Source organism: Camellia sinensis, chromosome 6 (genome assembly GCF_055761805.1).
Source record: "Camellia sinensis isolate YWXY chromosome 6, ASM5576180v1, whole genome shotgun sequence".
Taxonomy (NCBI): domain Eukaryota; kingdom Viridiplantae; phylum Streptophyta; class Magnoliopsida; order Ericales; family Theaceae; genus Camellia; species Camellia sinensis.
Window position 1 is genome coordinate 113,342,794 of NC_138966.1, and position 15,880 is coordinate 113,358,673.

Sequence of the window (15,880 nt, forward strand, 5' to 3'; positions counted from 1 at the left end):
TCTTTCCAAACAAAAGCTGAATGAGAGAGTGGTAACTAATGACGAGCAGTGGGTGTCGATGTTGCAGAGAGGGAAGAAGAAAAAAAGATGAGGTAAACAAGGTTGATGAGAGGGTAATTTTTGGTGAAAATTGGGCCGAGCTATGAGATGGACTTTATGGCCCAAAGTACGAAGGATTGGGTAAAAAGGGCCGAGAAGTTACTCCGGCTCAAGAAAGATAAAGTTACTCCGGCCAAAAAAGGGATGAAGTTACTTCGGCTCAGGAATTGTAAAGCTACTTCGGTCTAGACAACTTGGAGTGAGTCCGGTCTCCGAGTTAGTCTGGTCATGACGTATACTGGATAGGTCGGTCAGGACCTTGCTACTCGGTAGCTCGGTCCCAGCACGCCATGGTTCATACAAGGGAGAACCGAGATGAGGCGTAACGAGAGACAGAACCGAACCAATGATAGTTTGGCTTATTCTGCGGCTGTGCATAGCCGTAGGTATTTCGGTCAAATGGTAGTTCGGACGTGGTAAAAACCATCCCACTTGGTTTAAGCAGTGGGGGGGGTGTAAAAGGATAAGCATTATCCTTTAGGAGTATGAATCCTAGGAGGACTCTGCATGGAGGAATAAAAGTCCTACAAGGATTGTGCCACTCGAAACCTATAAAAGCTCACAAGCATCACCTTGGAGAAGGTAACATAACACAACACAACATACAATTTTTGCTTCCTGAATACATTGAGCTTTGTCTATTTGTCAAGTTTTCTGACTTAGGCATCAGAGAGGTTTCCGGCACACACCCGCCGGCTAGCTCACGTTTGAGTTTTCAAGTGACAAAGCGACGTCGTACGGAGGAGCATAGACTTAGTCAACAGGATTATACGAGGAAAATTATTTCTTCCCCGTACAATTGGCGCCGTCTGTGGGAAAAACAGACAGAACAAAACCTCTTGATTAAAGCTTCTCCCCTTTACATTCAATGGCACACATTGAAGAATTGCCGCAGTCCGCCGTCGACGGACTAATTCCAGATAGGGGCGCAAGGCGTGAAGGATTACCTTCTGTCCCTCCCATGGCGGACTTGGAGCCCCAACGACATAACTCCAGAAAGGATGCTAGGGGAAGGCGAAATAACAGCCCCCATCGCTCTCGTTCGCAAAGTCCTGACAGGCAAAGACGGAGGATTGACCCTCAAGCTCTGGAAGACCGCGTGAAAGAGCAAGATGAATTGATAAGAAAGATGGCGGCGGACATGGAGGCCTTGAAACGCCAGATGAAGAAAAAAGAAGTGGCGACAGGAGAGGGGCGCAAAAACAAGACGCCCCCTCGCCACTCAGAAAATCGTAGTAGGAATACTACACCCTCACAAGGAGAGAGTAGAAGCCTCAGGACAGGCGATACTCAATCATGGTCTTCCAGAACTCGTCCTTCCAGGTCTGAGAGGACGAAGTCTGAAAGATCATACACTGAAGGAAGCACATACTGGCCCTCTCATTTGCATCAAACTCGATCTAGAAAAACGGAATTACCCAGGTCATCCGACTTACGAACCGTTCTCGAAGAGAAAGCACGATGCAAGGAGGATGCCAGGGTGCGGGATCCGCACAGAGTTTCTGCCTTACAGCGGTTGGCTCCTCGGACGCATGGAAGCGTCGAGGTTGGAATGCCAATACCGCACCCAGCCTACGAACCAACGGACAAAGCATTGGCAAGACTACAGACTTTGCCGTTTGTTCCAGCGATCAAAAACGCGCCCCTACCATCAGGCTTCCTTCAGCCGAAATTTACCACATATGAAGGGAAGACGGACCCGTACTCACACTTAAGCCACTTTCGCCAAATCATGGTCGTTTACAGATGAAACGAGGCCTTAATGTGCATACTCTTCCCATCTAGCCTTGGCGACCTAGGCTTGACTTGGTTCGAGAAACTTCCTGAGGGTAGCATAGCCTCTTGGGCGCAATTGGCAGAAGCATTCGTAACAAGGTTCCGAACAAATACTAAAACCCCGGTGGAGATCGACCAGCTACTCTCCATCGACATGGGCGATAAAGAGACCCTAAGATCCTACAACAGTCGCTACTAGAAGACATTCAATCAGATTGGGGACTGCCCCACCAATCTCGCCTTTGCACAGTATAAAAGAGGCCTTCCAGTTGGGAAGAGACTGAGGGACTCAATCACCATGACGCCACCCCTCACTATGGAAGCCCTGATAGAAAGAGTGCATCAGCACATTAGGGTAGAAGAGGATGGCGCACGTGCCAAAGCAAAATCTAGTGCGACCACAGTACCAGAAAAGAAGACCTCAGCAAAGGTCAATGCAGTAGATCGTCAGAGCAAAAACGGACGTGGCAGACGAGATAACGGAGAAGACCCAGATAAAAGATGGTTGAGAATCCGCACTGCCATAACCACGGTGTTCAAAAAACCGATATATCGGATTCTTAGCGAAATAAGAGATGAGCCTTTCGTCAAGTGGCCAACCAAGCTAGGAGAAGCCCAGAAGGACCATGACGAAAGATCGCGGTGCACCTTCCACAAAGAAAAGGGACACCGCACGGAGAATTGCACATCATTGAGACAACACCTGGAAGAGTTGGTGGCAGCAGGCCACTTGGACAAATACATTGAAGGAGGGACGCAACCAGCCCCCCAGGATCACAATAACCCCAACGGAATGCCAATCGACGCCCCACCTCAAGGCATTATCAATGTAATACATGGAGTCTTTGAACCTGAGCGTGTATGCGAGCTCAAGGGGTCAATCAAAAAGGCTGAGCACTTTAGAGAGGTGCTAAGTGCCCAACCTGCCATCAAGAAGGGTAAAACAGAGGCGACAAACGTCATGACTTTTTCAGATAAATACTTGGATCGAATATACTGTCCTCACAATGATGCCCTAGTCATCACTCTCCGAGTCAAGGATTTTGACGTCAAGCGGATTCTGATTGACCAGGGTAGTTCATGTGAAATCATGTACTACGACACATTTAAACAACTAAAGCTACAAGACAAAGACTTGGCGCCTGCAGTATCTCCCCTAATTGGATTCAACTCCATGCCAGAGTGGCCCGTCGGCAAAATAACTCTTCCAGTTAGGGCAGGAAGCGTGACGAAACAAGTGGAGTTCTGGGTATTGAAGGTCTCTTCCACTTACAACATCATCTTGGGTAGAACATGGCTGCATGCCATGTGTTCGGTGGCGTCATCCTACCACCAGGTAATGCGGTTCCCTAACGACACCGGTATAATTGAAGAAGTCTATGGAGATCAGATCATGTCAAAACAATGTTTCGCCACGGTAAATGGCAGCCGCGCTGCCAAAGGATACGTTCATTCGGTGGAGGAACCTTAAAGCAATGAACTATTCGCGGACGTCGGCAAAGAGGCTGATCAAAAAGCGGTGGAGGACTTGGTGGAGGTAAAATAGATGAGAAAAACCCGGATAAGTTCTTCTTGCTTGGCTCGTTGTTGTCCAGCACTGAGAGATTAGAGGTCTTGGAATTCTTGACCTCTAACATCGAAGTGTTTGCCTGGACGCCCTATGACATGCTAGGCATTGATCCAAACTTCATCAGTCACCAACTCAATGTCCACCCATCCGCCAGACCAGTCATTCAGCGCACACGCAGATCGGCACTCCACCACGCCGAAATAGTGGTGGAAGAAGTAGGCAACCTGCTGGAGGCAGGAGCAATTAGAGAAGTGCACTACCCAAGATGGATCTCCAACACAGTCGTAGTGCCAAAGAAAAATGGCAAATGGCGTGTCTGCGTCGACTACAAAACAGTCAACAAGGCATGCCCAAAAGACAGCTTTCCTCTACCACGGATAGATCAACTGGTGGACCTAACGGCGGGGCACAACCGACTTAGCTTTCTGGATGCATACAGAGGCTACCACCAAATCGCCATGCCTGAGCCAGACCAGGAGGTCACATTTTTTACAACTCCAAGAGAACTATACTGTTACAAGGTCATGCCCTTTGGCCTGAAAAACGCAGGGGCAACATTCTAACGGATGGTCACCAAGATGTTTGAACCATTGTTAGGCAGAACAATGGAGGCATACATCGACGACATGGTCGTCAAAAGCAAGGATGAGAATGACCATCTTAAGGACCTATGCGAGATATTTGAGATCCTGAAGAAGCACAAATTGCGCCTCAACGCGTCCAAATGTGCATTCGGAGTAGGATCTGGCAAATTCCTGGGCTTCCTTGTGACCAACCGAGGTATAGAAGCAGACCCCTCCCAGATCAAGGCAATCCAGGATTTGGAGAGACCAAACTCAGTAAAAGAAGTGCAGCATCTCACCGGCATGGCGGCTGCACTCAACCGGTTCATAAGCAGGTCGTCAGATAGACTACGACCATTTTTCCATGCCTTAAAGGCCAAGTTTGAGTGGGACGAAGAATGCGACCAAGCTCTGGAAAGCTTGAAGGAGTATATGTCTTCCCCACCACTGCTTGTTACCCCAGTACCTGGTGAAGAACTCTTCTTGTACCTGGCAGTCTCTCAACACGCAGTTAGCGCAGTGTTAGTTCATGCAGAAGGAATTCAACACTTGCCCATCTATTATGTCAACAAGACATTGCTGGGAGCCGAAACAAGGTATTTGCCACTGGAAAAACTGGCATTAGCCTTGATGATGGCCTCCAGGAAATTGGCACACTACTTTCACGCCCACACCATAGTCGTCCTCACAGCTTTCCCACTAAAAGCTTTGTTTGAGAGGGCAAACTTTTCTGGGCGAATTTTGAAGTGAGCAGTAGAGTTGGGACAATTCGACATCAAGTTCCAACTCAGGACCGCAATAAAAGCCCAATCTTTGGCAGACTTTGTCGCAGAGTTTACTCTTGGAAGTCATCATATCTGCCCAATCGACCTAACTGACACCACCGAACTAGGGATGGAAGTTGACGCCGGAATAGCGCAACCCCTAGTAGGAGGGACTCAGTCAGACTCCAAAGCAGACCAGACTAAAGACAACAAGGAAGAAACAAACCATGGCTTACCAACAGTACAATCAGATGGCGAGGGACAGACAGCAAGCATGGACCTTGAAGAAAACACCATTCTTGACCCCACGACATCAACTGACCCCTCCACTTGCTGGAAGTTGTTTGTTGGAGAGATGTGGAAGCTCTTTGTGGATAGAGCATCCAACCGGCATGGTGCAGGACTCGGCATAGTCCTGATCTCACCAGACGGCTTGGTTATAAAGCAAGCAATCAACCTTGGTTTCCCAGCATCAAACAACGAAGCAGAATACGAAGCGCTTCTCGCAGGACTCAAATCAGCATACTACATGAAGGCCACCGAACTAATGGTCTACAGCGACTCGCAGCTGGTGGTAAATCAAATTTCTGGCGACTACGAAGCAAAGGATGATAGGATGGCCAAGTACCAAGAGTTGGTCAGAGCAGAAATCAAGAAATTTGAAGTAGTAAGGATAGAACAAATCGGCAGGGAGGAAAACAGCAGAGCTGACGAACTAGCGGGCTTCGCCTCAATGGCAGACTCCTCCATACCTCATCCACTACTAATCGACTACCTACCTAGACCAAGCATAGAAGACCCCGAAGCAGAAGAGGAATGTTGCACAGAACTAGGCCCTTCTTGGATGGATCCCATCATCCTGTTCTTAAAAGACAGCATCCTACCTGAAGAGAAAAAAGAAGCCAACAGAATAAGAGCGAAATCACAGCGATTTTGGCTCTCCCCATCCTTAGCATTATACAAGAAGTCATTCTCAAGACCCTACCTAAAGTGTGTCCATCCCAGCAAAGTAGAAGCTTTCTTGTACGAGATACATGAAGGGGTGTGCGGAAGCCATCAAGGCGGAAGATCGCTAGCTTACAGGGCCATTTCACAAGGTTACTGGTGGCCATACATGCAGGCAGACTCAGAGAAATATGTAAAGAAGTGTGAGAAATGCCAAAAATTCGCACACCAAATTCATCAACCAGCAAGAGAACTCCTATCATTGACCAGCCCATGGCCTTTCGCAATGTGGGGCTTGGACATAGTAGGACCGCTTCCAACAGCACCCGGCAACAGGAAGTTCTTTATCGCAGCAACAGACTACTTCACAAAGTGGATGGAAGCAGAAACATTGGCATCAATCAAAGAAAAAGATGTGAAGAAGTTCGTTTGGCAGAATATCATCACTCGGTTTGGCATACCAAAAGCCCTAATCTCAGACAATGGTACTCAGTTCGACGGCAGAATCTTTAGAAGCTTTTGTGAAGAATACAAGATAGACTTCTACAATTCTACACCGGCATATCCTCAAGCAAATGGCCAAGCAGAAGCATCAAATAAAGTCGTCTTGGATGGACTTAAGAAAAGACTAGAGAAGGCAAAAGGCAAGAGGGCGGACGAACTTCCTCATGTTTTATGGGCTTACCGCACCACACCTCGACGATCAACAGGAGAGACACCATTCTCCTTAGCCTATGGAATAGAAGCAGTAATCCCACTGGAAGTTGGACTCCCCACAATTCGAAGTGAAAATTTTGATCCAGACTTAAATGAAGAAGCCATAGCATTGGAACTCGACCTTGCGGAAGAAAGAAGAGAAAGGGCACTGGTTCACATCGCTTCATACCAACAAGAGTTAATTAGAAAATACAACAAAAAGGTACATCTAAGACAATTCAAGATCGGCGATTGGGTACTACGCAAAGTAATGGGAAACACCTTGGTACCAGGAGATGGCAAGTTAGGGCCAAACTGGGAAGGTCCTTACAAAGTGGTTGGGTTAGCAGGCAAAGGGGCATACCACCTAGAAGACAAGGACGACAAAGCAATCCCTAGGCCATGGAACACGGCCAATCTCAAGTTGTTTTATTTTTAGCTTTTTCTCTTTCAAACATGTAATTTCTTCTTTTTTCTCAATAAGACAATCAAATTCTTTTTCAGCATGAGTTGTTCTTTGTAAAAGTTAGTTTTAGTAAAGATAGGAATATTGCAAACCTTTTATTCTAAGTTAGCTGGAAAAACTAACTTAGAGGTTGGCTGGAATAAACCAACACCCTTCCTAAGCCCAGGATAAGGATCCAGGCTGCAGGACGTTTAGTCGGAATAACCAAACAATGTGCTAAGATAGCTAGAAAAAACTAGCTTAGCGGTTGGCTGAATTAAACCAACTCTTTGTATTCTTCAGCCGAAGTATGGGCATGGCTGAAGAGTGGTTGGCTGGATTAAACCAACTCTTTGAACTCTTCAGCCGAAGTATGGGTATGGCTGAAGAGTGGTTGGCTGGATTAAACCAACTCTTTGTACTCTTCAGCCAAAGTATGGGTATGGCTGAAGAATGGTTGGCTGGATTAAACCGACTCTTTGTACTCTTCAGCCGAAGTATGAGTATGGCTGAAGAGTGGTTGGCTGGATTAAACCAACTCTTTGTACTCTTCAGCCGAAGTATGGGTATGGCTGAAGAATGGTTGGCTGGATTAAACCAACTATTTGTACTCTTCAGCCAAAGTATGGGTATGGCTGAAGAATGGTTGGCTGGATTAAATCAACTCTTTGTACTCTTCAGCCGAAGTATGGGAATAGCTGAAGAGTGGTTGGTTAAACCAACTCTTTGAACTCTTCAGCCGAAGCATGGGTATGGCTAAAGAGTGGTTGGATGACTCTGAGTACTCCTCAGCAGAAGTAATTATATCGGCTAAGGAGTGGTTGGCTGGTAAGCACAAGTTAGTTCGGACAAGCAAAAACCGAGATAAACGTTGGACATAAAAAGATCAACTGCAAGCATACAAATCAAAACCGGAATAAAAGTTTAAACAAAATTCTCATTCATTGAAAAGCAAGTACAGAGGGGCATAGCCCGGCTACAAAGACAAAAGGTAATAACAAAGAGAGAAAGAACCAAATCATGAGAAAAGATCTTCAATTTCGGCATCAAAGGCAGCATCAGCATCAACATGAAGACCGATTTCTGGCGAGAGCTCGTTCACAAGGGTGGTTTCGGTCGGAACCACAGTTTCACCTGGTTGTTCAATAGTTAGGTCTTCCATCGTGGGCTCCGGCCGAACTATCTGATCCACATTGACAACCGGAGTGTCATCAGAAGCAGAGTCTTCATCAGAGTCAGAGCCTTCAAGAAACTGCTGTTGCATGGCATTCGCATATTCCACAAGGGAGTTCGGTATAAAGTAGACTGGAGGGTTGAAAACCTCGGTCTGTGGATCATGACCGAGCTTCTCAACGGCTCCCCTCCAACCGCACTTAAAGAACAGTTCCTTGGCGGTCTCACATTGTTTGACATATATATCCTCTGCCTTCTTAAAGCCTTTCTTTTCGGCTCCTTTGGCGCTCTCTTTCAGCTGGTTTATCTCGGTGTCTTTTTTCTTTTCAAGCTTTACCAGCTCGCGCAGGTACTTGTCCTTGAGAGCAATGGCAGCCTTCTGCTTTTCGGCTTCGGCCGAACTAACCAGTCCGGTCAGTCTGCCGATCTCACCTTGTAGCTCGGCCATTTGCTTTCTGGCCTCCTCTAGCTCGGTCGCTTTTGCTTCAGCTTCTGCCGCGGCTTGCCTTGTTATTTTCCTAAGCTCCAGCACTTTCCTATGAGTGATTTGGTTTTTCTGAATGGCCTGACAAAGCAAAGATTTCCCTTTAGCCGAAGTAAAAGTTGAAAAAAGAAAGTAGACAGAGAGACGACCGAAGTCACATACCAGAATCATGGATTTTGTCGAAGACCGGATGGCCTTCAGTTCGGTGTTCAGTTGTTTTTGATGGTGCTCCATGTCTTTGGGGAGACACACACTCTTGGCCAGGTTGAAGGCCAACTGATGGTCTTTTTCAGCAACAATCGAGTCTGAGACTTGGATGTCTCGGTTGTTGAAAGTAAGTTTCGGTGCCCAGCAACCGGTAGTTCGGTCAGAAGTCTCCAGTTAGGGGCTCGGTGGTAAGCTCGGTGGAAGAGCAGGTTCTTCTTCATCAACCAAACTTCGTTCGGTTTCGGAAGTCCGGGAGCGCTTGGTTCGGCGGAAAGAGGACGACTGTTGAGAAGGGAGGGCCACAACAGCAGGCTGCGATTGGCTTGGTGGCATTACTTCGGGCCTGGTTGTCTCGGTTAAAAGCGCCCTGACTCTGTTCTTTTTTGCCATCTCCTCTTCAGCTGTAAGTGGGACTAGTCTAATCTCGGGCAAGGATGGGTCCGGTTCTGGGGCGTCTTCAAGAAGGAAGTCAGTTACTCTGGCCTTCCGGCGACCACTGTATCGGTAGGTCGGCTCGAATTGTAGCAATTTGGCCCAACTACGTTCAGGATATCGTAGTGCGGCTCGCAAAGTTGCAAGGTTTGGATAGCTGTATAAAGAGTGAAGGTGGGCAAAATCTGCGAGAAAAGACAACTGTTAGTCCGGCTGAAACATTAAAAAAACCGAAGTAAAAAAATGCAAGGAAGAAGACCGAAGTTAAATTACCGGGCTCTCCTTTTTTCCAATTTATAGGTCGGCCAGGAATTTGGGCTTGAAAATCCTCAAAGTTCCCAGAAACCCAGAAAAAATCGTCGTCGTTTAAGTCTTTGTCCGGTGTATATTTTATTATCTTCTCTCGGCGGCGACGTATTCTAAGGTAATAAACCCATCCATCCTCTTTTGAGCCAATGGAATATTGATGGAAGATTTCGGCCAGGCCAAGGTTTAGTCCGGCTTAACGGTTCAGTTCGGCTATTCCCATAATGATGCGGTAGGAGTTAGTAGACAGTTGGGTTGGGCATAGTCTGGTTTGCCTAAGGAACTCGCAAATCAATGGCTGGACTGGAAACCGTAGTCCGGTTTTTATAATGGATAAAAGGGTGAAGGAAACGAAGCCTTCATTGTCCCAGGGAATGACCTCTTTTTCGGCCAAGACCAGATGGACGTCATCAGGTATTTGGTAGTCTTTCCTGAATTCGGCTAGGCCGCCCGGAGTATTTACTAGGTATCTATACTTCCCCATCTATCGTATAAATTACGAATAAGTTATATCGGTGCAAAAATTGTGCTCAGTAGCTCGGTTGAGCGCACGCAGGAGTGCCTGGGCAACCTAAGTCTGCAAAGTAGAAAACACAAGGGTTAAGCACAGATCATTGGACCGTGCTACAAATTAAAAGCGAGGTAAAAGAGTCCTACTTCGACTTTATGGACAGGTTCTATCTCGGTTCAGCAAAATGCTTGGTAGCTCGGTTTGAGCAAGGTTCTTATTAGCAAAATCTTGGCAGGCATCTCGGCATACTGGCTTTGGAAACAATTTTGTTAGACCGGTTCATCGTCTAGGGGCAGCTTTCTGAGTTCGGTCTAAAGAACTAGGAAAGCTGGTTCAGCCCCAAAGGCCTAAATCGGTTGAACTATGAGCTTTGTTACTTCAGATTGAGCCTCTAGGAGCAGCTTTCTGAGTTTGGTTTAGAAACTAGGAAAGCTGGCTTAGCCCCAAAGGCTTAGCTCGGTTGAAGACCGAGGTTCCTTAGTTAATAAAATCAAACTTCGTTCGGTGGGCTTATCTCGGCTAGAGTTATTCAGGAGTTGATAACCTACTGAAACTACTGATTTCTGGGAGTTCTAGTTCGGTTATTATCTAAAGAGATCTACCTATATAGGATAAACAGTATCGTAGTTCGGTTGCTATATGATTTTGGATCTAAGACTAGTTTTCTATAGAATAGTTCATACACGCATGAGTTCTGCTAATGTTTTTTCATGAAAGTTCAGAAGCAAAAACAAAAATGAACAAGCATGTTTCGCAAAAACATAGAAAGCAGAAAGAAGAAAAACAAAACAGGTTTTCTGAGGCTTACCAGGAGAAGGTGAAGCTGAAGAGGGGAGCAACAGCACCAGCAAAAGAACACGAGCTCAGGGAACTCAGAGGCTGGGGAAACAGAGGCACGAAGAGAGAAGAAGATGAATAGAGAAGGTGAATGACTCAAAAGTGAAAGGGGTGTTTTGTGAAAAAGACGAAAGGCAAAAAAGCGGGAACTGTTCAAATTTTTCGCTGTACGAGGGCGGCGTGACAGCTGCCCACAGCCTATCAGAGCCTGCCACGTGTCATTGGAAAGTGAAGCGTTACAGTCACAAGTGATTGAAGAGACGTTTTGACCAGAGAAGCGGAACCTGGAGTAAAGTAAGCTCGGCTGGAGAGGTTAACGGGTTTTTTAGCCCAGCTGGAAAGGCTTAAAAAAGTTAGCTCGGCTGGTCACCAAGTAATCTCAATCATGCTGTGTAGATGGAATTAAGGGGCAATTGAGAGGGTAATTTTTGGTGAAAATTGGGCCGAGCTATGAGATGGACTTTATGGCCCAAAGTACGATGGACTGGGTAAAAAGGGCCGAGAAGTTACTCCGGCCCAAGAGAGATAAAGTTACTCCGGCCAAAAAAGGGATGAAGTTACTTCGGCTCAGGAATTGTAAAGCTATTTCGGTCTGGACAACTTGGAGTGAGTCCGGTCTCCGAGTTAGTCCGGTCATGACGTATACTGGATAGGTCGGTCAGGACCTTGCTACTCGGTAGCTCGGTCCCAGCACGCCATGGTTCATACAAGGGAGAACCGAGATGAGGCGTAACGAGAGACAGAACCGAACCAATGATAGTTTGGCTTATTCTGCAGCTGTCCATAGCCGTAGGTACTTCGGTCAAATGGTAGTTCGGCCGTGGTAAAAACCATCCCACTTGGTTTAAGCAGTGGGGGGGTGTAAAAGGATAAGCATTATCCTTTAGGAGTATGAATCCTAGGAGGACTCTGCATGGAGGAATAAAAGTCCTACAAGGATTGTGCCACTCGAAACCTATAAAAGCTCACAAGCATCACCTTGGAGGAGGTAACATAACACAACATACAATTTTTGCTTCCTGAATACATTGAGCTTTGTCTATTTGTCAAGTTTTCTGACTTAGGCATCGGAGAGGTTTCCGGCACACACCCGCCGGCTAGCTCACGTTTGAGTTTTCAGGTGACAAAGCGACGTCGTACGGAGGAGCACGGACTTAGTCAACAGGATTATACGAGGAAAATTATTTCTTCCCCGTACAGTTGAGATAAATAGGACATAATTGTCTTAAAATTTTCTATACCTTTGTAATTAGTTTTGAAGTTCTCACCTCTATTGTAATTATAAAAAAGGGTTCTTCACTGATTTGCAATAATTTTTCCTATATTCTTTTTTTATATATAATAACTCTTCTCAATTTTGTTTGCACATAATGATCTTCAAGATCCTAGCAACTATTTTAAAAAATTAAGTTGGCAGGCTAATAAATGAGCGTACCCATTGTTGAAATTTCAAAAACTACCAAATACTATTCTATTAAAGGATATTTATACATAGAATAGTAAAATGAGGGATCGTATGTCAATATCCAAAACAAATAAAATAAGAAAAGTAAACAAATACTTTACAAGAATTGCATCATTGTTGTCAACATTCACAAGACTAACTTTAAAAGCCAAATAGAGTTCTAACTATGCACATTCTGTAAGATTAACAGTTTGGGTTGTACTACTCACTTTAGATTAGTCTTTGAAATTTATCTTATTTGTCTTTCAAAAAAAATGGAGCAAGAAAAAAATCGAGCAAGAAATGAGCATGTTTTCGAAATAAGTCTTGTCCCATCATTTTAAGGAAATAGATTCAAATGTTAATCACTTTAAGCAACATGTGTTTTATTGTATTACACGCTTTGAGATAAATATTTTATATATTTATGTTGACATCATAAATAAATAATTTTTATTAATTATTATTTATATAATTGCAAGACATATGACACTTTTCTATTTATTTAGAGTTGATGAGAAGTTATATAGTATTAAACATATGTAGAAAGATGATGAGGACAATTTAGAGAACATAAAGCATGAATTGGAGGTTAAAGAAAGTTATGGAGACATGGAGATGAAGTAGAAGATCATGGAGCGTGAAATGTGGGAGATGGAAGAATATGGTAGTTATTAAGTAGTTTTTTTCTTACAAATGTTTGCCTTCATGGTTACATTGTAAAGGATCCAGAACTCAAATCAAAGACAATTGATTTCTATTTTTCTTGTCATTTATATTTTTTGCACTTTATTTTATGCACTTCATTTTCGAAGCATAGGAGTAGATGTAAATTTTTTGCACTTTATTTTATGCACTTCCTTTTTGAAACATAGGAGTAGAGGTAAATTAATGGTTAGTTTGATTGTTCACTTAATCACTTGTTCACTCAATCATCTTTCTCCATCTCCCTACTTCTTCTTTTAATTTTTCTTTTTCTCTACACTTAGCAATTTTGAAGTCCTTTTCATTGAGACAAAAGAACCGTCAACACAATTGCTTAATAATTGGCTTGAATTTAATATGTAAGGATTTTTCAATCCTTGCTGGCACGCTCGCATTTATGGTATTTTCCTTCATAAGAAAAATAAGCCAACAATTTTTCACACGCCCAGTGAGACGTCAAGTGTAAGAAATGAAAAATGAATTGAATTCGTCCATTCCAAATAGTCTAGATGAAATCTTTTGACGTAAACAAAAAAATTTAGATCTTCAAAAAGAGATCCATTTTCTTAATGAAATAAACTTCCATCCATTACAATATTGTTTGGTGGAAGAAAAAAAACACAATTTAATTGGAGAAATTCATGAACTTGATATGGAAGTTCGCCAATGGAATGATGAGTTGTCAACTCTCGTTACCAAGTCTTTAATTGAGGCCTTAATGGCTGGAATTGATGATTTTTTTCAAAATTCTTTCAGTATTGAAAATGGCAAAAGAAAAGAGATTAAAATCAATGACTCGGAGGGTCAAAAAACTCATTTTTAAAGAGCCAATTTATGAAAATAATATGCCTAAAAAGCATATTGTTGAGCCAAACATGGTTAAAAATGATGTTCCATCTAAAGCTTGGGGGGTTGAAAAACATATTCTTGGAGAGTCGAACTATGAAAACAACATATCTATGAAAGCTTTTCATAAGCTATTAATGACTAAAATGAAACAACTCATTAAGCAAAAAAAATTGATGAAACTCATATGGTGGATTTTCATTAGCCATTAATGGCTAAAATAAAACTACCCATTAGACCAAGAAATGATGAAACTCACATGGAGGATTTTCATAATCCATTAATGGATAAAATAAAAAAACAATCCCATTTGTCAATGAATGATGAAAATTATTTGGCCGAAGAGCATGTTCTCAAGCCAAACATGGCTAAGAATGATGAACAATTTAATGTTCATGAATCTGAATTTTTTCAAAATGTCAAATTGTTTGAATTTTTAAGGCCATCTTGTGCTATGGTTCTGAGTGTTTAAAATCCTTTTTGGATTTGTGGTTCACATCAAAATTTAATTTTGATGAAATGACTAATAAAACAATCATCTTTAAGCATTGTTTTGATGAGTTTGATGCACTAAAGAACGATGCATTAAAAAACAACTTAGCCGTTTGAAATGTCGAACTTGGCTAAGAATGGCCAATTTATTCGAAGTAATGGCAATTTAACTTTATTTTATTTTATTTTATTTTAATTTCTGAAATTTTCAAGTTTTATGGGCAACTACATAACACTATAATTAACTTTGTGAAGTGGTTTAATTTTGGATTTCATCTATGAATCTATTCTTAAATTTGTTTTGACTTTGGGAGACATTGGTTAATTTCCTTTAAGGTAAGACCAAAGTTTGGTCTTTGCATGTATTGGAAATGGCTCCAAGATGTCTTCAAAGTAATTCTATCAATTATTATTATTATTATTATTATTATTATTATTTGATATGAATCAAAATATGTACTTTGAAAGTCCTTTTTGTTGAAACTTCGAAAGCTTTAAAAGACTGTATGTTGCATCAACAACAGTTTTGGGTTTCAAACAATCGATGGTTGGATGTGATTGTGCGCCTTCGAAGCTTAGAGAATTGTCTCAAAGGTTGGTTACTCGCCTTCGAAGCTTTCAGGAATTATTTTGAAGGTTGGCTACTCACCTTTAAAACTTCAATAATTGTCTCGAAGGTTAGTTACTCGTCTTTGAAGTCTCGAGAAGTGTTTCGAGGGTTAGCTATTTATCGATTTTAAAGTATACCATGAGCAAGAGAAGTTTTGAGCATGCTATAATCTCGAAGTCGAACATAATATTGGAACTATATCAAAGCATTTTGAAGGTTCACAGATTTGGCTCGAAGGTGCGTCAAAACTCCCTCAAAAGCACTTCGAAGGTCTATATATTTGATGGGTCAAAACTCCCTCAAAAGCACTTCAAATGTCCATATATCTGGTAAGTCGAAACTCCTTCAAAAGCACTTTGAAGGTCTATATATTTGGTTCGAAGGTAATTTGAAACTTGAAAACACTTCAAAGTTTTATATATTTAGTTCGAAGGTGGCTCGAAAACTCCCTTAGAAGCACTTCGAAGGTCCATATATTTGGTTAGAAGGTAACGCAAAACTCTGCAAAACACTTTAAAGTAGTGTAGTTTGAAGAGTGTGTATGTTATTTGTCACTTTGAAGCAATTCGAAGTAGTGCAATCGGAAGTGAAAATATATTGTTAAGGTCTGAAGAATCATACTTCAAAGGTTTTGAAATTTTCATAGTCTCATGATGCATCGAAGGTCTCGAAATAAAGCATAGAAGGGCCAACTATTACTAATGGTTCAAAGAAAATAACATCGGCATGCATTGTGACTAAATCAAATTGGTGATATTTTGCTAAGAATTCACCATTTCAAACACATGCAAAGTAATCCAATTTTGAAACACACTTTAAAATTCAAAGCACGTGAAATTATTTTAATTATATTTGCAGCTTTATAAACACTCCAAGCAGGTAGCTATTATGCATTCGAAGCTTTTAAAGTTTCTAAAATATGTTGTGAGCACCTTCGGAGCAAGGTTTTGGTTCTTTTTTAACAAAATTGAATCA